The sequence below is a fragment of the Camellia sinensis genome, unplaced genomic scaffold, assembly GCF_055761805.1.
Source record: "Camellia sinensis isolate YWXY unplaced genomic scaffold, ASM5576180v1 Unanchor1, whole genome shotgun sequence".
Classification (NCBI taxonomy): Eukaryota; Viridiplantae; Streptophyta; class Magnoliopsida; order Ericales; family Theaceae; genus Camellia; species Camellia sinensis.
In genome coordinates this window covers 26,077,335-26,084,557 of record NW_028128987.1, presented here as the reverse complement: position 1 = coordinate 26,084,557, position 7,223 = coordinate 26,077,335, and positions in this window count along the sequence as shown.

The window sequence follows — 7,223 nt, the reverse complement described above, 5'->3', positions numbered from 1 at the left end:
CGTTAATCTTCAATCTGAAGTCATTGATATGCGACGATATAACAGACAATAGTAGTACTGGTGTTGCTCACAAAGAGAGAGACAACAGAGAAAAAGAGACCCCTAAATAAAAAGATAACGTACCGATAGAAAGAGATAGAGAGATTTGGAAACTAGTGATTTTAGAGTTATAAAACAATTTATATAACAATATTTTCTTATTCTTTAAAATTTTGAAATCTTTGGGACTTCAAATAATAAACAAATTTCTTTTGAATTAAAAATCATACAAAATCTCAAACATATGAGACTAAATTATTTGTGAATGGTCCGTAGAGGTAGAGTATACTACCATCCAATCAAAAGGTGCCATATAAACAAAAAGTTGTGCCCTCAACAAAATTTCCTTCTCTTCTAACCTTGCCTCTGTGGCTTTTTCCATTGCTAGCGCTTGTTAGCAAAATCAACAAACCCATCCCAACCGCAAAACCCATGTGAATCCCCCTTATCCTTGAACAAATCCCCTACCCTTCAAAACCCATGGTGGTTGATGCACCAATCATCACTAATATCTTTATGTTCAAAATATGTTCTCTATTGAATCTATTATCACCATTAGGGGTGTGACACCCCAAATAACACCATGTGTTATAACTATATTATTATTCATCCTTGAATACCCCAAGTCAAACTAACTATCTCACTGCACAAATACTTAAGGTAAAGTTTAGAATTGAGTAATTAAGAAGTTCTGAGCATTGAATTAGACTATAAATGATTAAGACTTAAGAACTAGCCACCTCTTGAATATAGTAAGTGTAAATCACATCAAAAATAGTTTTACATGACATAATTGAATTCTCACGTTAATTTAATTACCTTACAACACTCTAGAGATAGAAATATGAAGCGGTAAGATGAAACCTTAGAAAAAGAGTTCAATTGGTAAGAAACATAAAAGTGAAAGACATGCCCTGATAAAACAAACTTAGAAAGAGAAGTACTTGAAGATTACTAAGAGTTAGAGACACCTTAGGTTTAAAATTTGTGAATGCTAGGATGTGCCTATGCACTAATTAAGGAGCTTAATATTGTGTTTGGTTGGGAGATTTAAGAAAAGATTTAGAAAAAGAAAGAGAAAAGATATGTGAAATGTGAATAAAATGTACCTATATTTCATCTAGTTTCGCACACCTTTTCTTTTTCCCTTTCCAAATCCCCCAACCAAACACAGCATAAAGGTCTTAGACTAATGTGCTCATCATTTTGATACTATATGTTATTTTTCTAAACATGATTTGTGTTAATTAAACACGATTAATAAGCCTTAATCATGATTAATTAATCTAAACAAGATAAAGTTAAAACTTGATTAATTAAAGATTAACCTTGATTAATAATAACTAAAATTGATTAATTAAACTAAATATGAGATTAAAGAAATTTGGTGTCACCCTTGTCCTATCTAACCTTGTAAATCAATACATGAAGAAGAAAATCTGTTGGAGGAAACAAACTAGAAGAAAAGAGAAAGAGCAAGAAGAAAGGAGAAATGAGGAGAAAAGAAGAGGGCTTGGAGAAATCAACCTAGAACACCATTTTTAATCATTCAAAAGGTAAGTTTAAGGCTCAATTCTTGTAGCAAACCTATTTATTATCAAAGATTGAGAAAAAAACTACGATTAATTTGGGTTAATAATGAAGAAATGAAGAAAAGTATGAGAAAGGATAGGGTAAGTTGAAGAACAAGCTAGAAACTCATGATTCATGTTATTTTAATTAAAGTTTTGATGTCCTTGTTCCATGAAAAGCTTCATCTTCATGTTCTCTTATAAATTTCAAGAGTTTTACAAGTTTAGCTTCATGTTTTGAAAGAAAGAAAAGATGGGTCTTGATAAGAAGTTAAGTTCATAAATTCTTTAGCAAAAACCTGAGTTTTGATCCTTGCATCTTGGGAATAAACCATGTTTTGATGTTATGACTATGAAAAGAATCATATTTCCATATTTTCCTTTAAGTTTTGGAAGTTTTATAACAAGTTTTTAAGGTTCCAAGGCTTAGAAATGAGAAGAGGTAGCAAAGAAAAGAGAAGAATTTCACACTGCTTGGAAGCAGCCATTTCCGCACATGCGGAAGTGACTCCTGCACGTATGGCCAAACACTCCATAACCCATTTTGCATTTTGAAATAATCGCACGTGTGGCTAGATTTCCTGCACATGCCCCAACATTCCTGCACATTGTCTCGTACGTACGGCACCCATGTTTTAGTCCAACTTCAAATGGACATATCTCTCACATCCATACTTAGTTTTAAGTAATTCTTGAGTCTAAATTCAAGCTCTAGAAGCCTAGTTTCCAATGATGGTGGTCTCATATCTAAATTCTAATACAAAAAGATATGTTTAAATTAGTGAAAGTTGCTCTCTTTGTTCCTAATCATTTCATGCTAATTTCTTGCCTAACTTAATTTTCTTTCATTTCTTCGTATCTCCTTAAACCTTAAATATCTAAACATGATAATTTTTAATGCATAGAATATGAAACTATTGTAGAATACTGTCACGACCCGAACCCGCCCCTATGGGTTTAGCATTGTAACCGGCCAGTAATCCTTGGATTACCAAAGGCCTCTTGACATAATAACATATAGTAGGGGCTGCGGAAGCAAATATACAACATATACAAAGTTCATTGAGCTGTGAAGACATACATGGGACAGATAACTTAAAACTTTTTATAGACTTATGAGTAGCAGCAAAAGATACAATATTTACACATCATTCCATGTAAATGTTATCAAAAGTCTTGTCCAAATACAACATGGTATAAACATAGTCTAATATGATTACAAAAACAGCCTCAAAACTTGACTTCATTCGGAACCTCCTCGGGAGGCACAAAGGTTGGCTGACCACAACTGAAACATAGGCTGTCAACTCCGGGCCAGGTCACGTGCCTACTCACCTACATACATAATATAAATAGTGAGCGAAAGCCCAGTGAATAATAACAAAGTAAAGATTTTACTGAATGATGTCCACATAGAAACAAAGTCTTGTACATAATCGGATGTCATAACAGAGCAGATTCATAGGCATAACTACATTTGTATTCGAAACTTGTACATATGTCATATCAGAGTACGTAGCACATCCATTAGCATTAACAAATCTGATGACCCACAAGGGACTGCCATGAAGGCTTTTTGATGACTCATGTATATAGAGATGTTTCTGATGACCCATAAAGAGACTGCCATGAAAGCTTTCTGATGACTCATGTGCACAGAGACATTTTTGATGACCCATAAAGGGACGACCATAAGGCATTCTGATGACCCATAAGGGACCTGATGACCCATAAAGGGACGCATTTCAAATGATGTTAAGGATGCCACGAATGCATTTCAGAATCTTGAACAATTATTCATTCATTCCAAACATAGCATAGAACTTCAGAAAACTAATTACTTCATATCATAATGTTCAGAAAATACTTAACATTGAACACAACTTTACAAAGTTATTACTCACTGATAATTAGCAGCCCCAAATTGACGGCAAAGTAGGCAATTCACCTATCCTGAGGCGTGTGACCTACATAACATGACAGATTCATACATTGAATACACACGCCCAGATTGTACATAACTTATTTCATTTGTTCCTAGTGTGTTTCTAGCCTTTAACCTCATATGGGGTCTTAAGCATGGCCTAGGAGTGCCTAGGATGGAATGAGAATGTTAGAATGCACCTGAAAACATTTTTCAAATTTTGCTGAAAATAGAGTCCACGCTCGAGCGTGGCTTTTCTCGCTCGAGGGGACAAGCAGAAAATGAGGGTTCGCTCGAGCGTGACTTCCCTCACTCGAGCGGACTGTAAAATCAGAAAAAGTACTGGTTGCTTGCTTTTCACGCTCGATCCCTGCTCGAGCTTGAGGCCCAGACTCTCACTCGAGCGTGACTTCTGTCGCTCGAGCGTACTACAAAACATGTGAACTTCTGGATACATGCATTTCACGCTCAAGTGGGTATCATGTCGTTCGAGCAGAAGTGCGTGCATTCAGTGTTCTTCGCTGGAGCGTGAACTTCTACGCTTGAGCGTGGATTTAAATTCTGGAATTTCCAGATTTGATCTCCAAGCTTCAAACTCAACTTCAAATGTTCAAACCACATCTTTTGGGCCCAAAACTTAGGAAATCACTTATAAGCTTGCAAAACATCAAGAAGTCAAAACCATTTCACAAAATCAAAGCCCAAAAGCAAGTGAATTCTTCAAAACCAAACTTGAACAATATGTATACATAACATGCATAGGTTGGTATGAACTCAAACCTTGCAAAACATGAACAATCAAGTGTTAAAGTGAAAAACCACAATGAGCTCCCATAATTGAACCAAATGGGTCCTTGCATGTGAGAATTTGTTGAAAACAACACTTAAAATCCATGAATTATGCATGCATGTATGAAAAGTTCATCTTTTCTACTTCACTAGCTCAACTCTTGCAAAGCTCAACTTAATCCTCTTGAATTCAAGTCTTAGATATCATAATTATGTAGTCTAAGTGTTGATTCCTTACCTCAACTTCTCAATTAAGCTCTAGGTGATGAATTTACTAAGATTCCCAAGCCAAACCTTTGAATTCCAAGCTAATTCCTTCCAAACTCTAACAATTTCCTTGATGATCTCGATTCTCTCTTGCTCTCTCACACGTTGGTGTTTAAAGGTGGGAAGTAAAAATGTCAAAACAAACATGTATAAAAGAGTAGAAGTGGTCTTGCATAAGCCCACTTAGTGGTATTTATGTAATTGGCTTACGCTAAGTTAAGTAGCATCATTTATTCTAATTTAATCGTTCCAAATCAAATTTTAATTAAACTTATCATAAAATTCTATAAATCCTAATTAACATATAAATCAAGTCAATTTCTGAATTAGATGCCGATAAGGCCTTCAATTCGCAAATCGAAACTAAAACATGAACAAATCTTTCTGCGTCAAACAAATATAGACACAAAATGATGCAATGCACATATAATTAACTCAGGATTCCTTCTTAATTACTTATTTGACATACTTAAACATGAATTAGCGTTAATCATGGGACGGGATTGTTACAAATACTTACCCTTCAACGTACGTTTTCGGCACACTTCGATATTCTTCAAGCCTTAATCACTTAGGATGTTTCTAGGCATGCATTCGATACATGTTTGACAGTTGATTTAGACTTGAATTAGGCTTAGAAAAGTCTTGGATAATCTAAGAAAAATATTAAGAAACACTAAGTTAAGTTAGAATACTTGAAGTGAATTTAGAAGCATGTTAGTTTGAATGCTTTCACTGTCTTGCTTATGCTTTGTGTAGGTCAAGCACTTGAAGGATGAAACCTTTTGTTCAAAGAGCCATTTGTAAGTAACATTATTGTAAAGTTATGTTTGAAAATTAGTTTTGAAAACATTGATGATATATCCTAATTTTGTGAAATTCTTATTTTGTTTTAGAATGAATGAATGTCCTATGTTTTATTGAATCTATGAATGACATCCTTAGATATTCCTAAATCTTGGGGGGACGACATCACAGACCAAGGCCTTTATGAGATCTCATCAGCCACCTAGAGGTGTGGCGTTGTCTAATTGGTACTCGGACTAGTTATTCTATTAAGAGGTTCTAATGGATGTACCATACTATCATGTTTTGAATATGAAACATTCTCATGAGAAATGTTTGAATGCTTTTGGAAATGCGATATGATATCTATGTTTTGTAAATGGTTTGAAATTTATTCATTTACCACTTTACTATAATATTATTCACTAGGAAATGACTCACCCCTCTCCCTTATATGTGTATATTAGAAGACGATCTTGTATATTTGTATTGGATTTGTAAAGTTTGTTATATGTAATGTACTCTACTTTTATTGTATCATCCATGTAATATTCAAGATAATAATTCAAAAGAAATGTATACTTTCATTTCATAAAGTTATGCATTTATTTGAATGGATGTTTTAAAACGATACAATATAAGAAAATAATGGTTTCCGCACTTGTAAACAGAATAGATTTGCCCCAATTATTATAAGAGTTTAGTTTTGAAAGTTAGGCATTTGGTAGTTTACGACTATTGGCTGGTCACAACAACATCCTGCTTGGGACGGATTGGGGGCGCGACAAGGGATGTGAGCAATGCGATTCAATATGGTTTGAGGTTAAAAGAGAAACCGCTCGGCGGGTGGCGGATTGGAAAATTTGTCATTAAAAATCATCATTTTTTCATCACAAACCGGCAGAGCGATTGGCAATAATGACGATTTTAACTTAGCGGTTTGGACGGATTGCCGGTAGAAAAAAAAATTAACTCAAATTACAAAATTCAAATCAAAGATTTATAAAATAAAAAAAATGATTATGAATTAACTAAAATAGTAGAAATTAAAATACAAATTTACAAGGAATATCAATAAATAAAAAAAAATCCAACTACAGTACCTAAAAAATTTTAAACCTAATTTATGAACAGTATATTAATTTATTAACAGTACTAATTCAATTGTTCAATCCCATTCTTTTGATGTTTAAGTCCGATAGAAAAGTGTATAACAATAACAATCCCGTTTGGTAGAATTGTGAAAAAGTGATTATAACTTATAACCTAACAGCTTATAACTTATACCTGTGAACATAAGGTGATTTTTGACTTATAAATTAAGTTTCTCTTCCCCCACTCAAAGAATAAGTTGATTTTTGACTTACAAAAAGCTATAAGCTGTATTGTTAAGCTGAATCAAACACATCAAAATAGCTTAAATTAAGCTAAAAGCTAAAATAAGTTAGAAATAATCCCTACCAAACAGGGCCATAATATATTGGAAGTTACAACTCAACTACATATTGTTGTGGCTCCAATGACCCAGTTATTTAGGGAATACAAATTTACCATTATTTCAAATTAAGAAAAAGTCAATATACTTATTGAGTTCATAACCATTGAATGATATAATAAAAAGAATTACACAATCGATTATTTATATATATAGGGGTGTTTTAGAAAGTAAAAAGTTGATTTTTTGAGTTTTTAGTTTTTTTGGTGATTTTTTTGGCAAAAAAAATTGACTTTTTAGTGATTTTTTTGTGACTTTTGAAAGAATTTAATAAAAAGTCAAAAAATTGACTTTTTACCAAGTTTTCAAAAGGGCACATAATCTCATATGGTTTGTCGTAACTTAAAAGCAC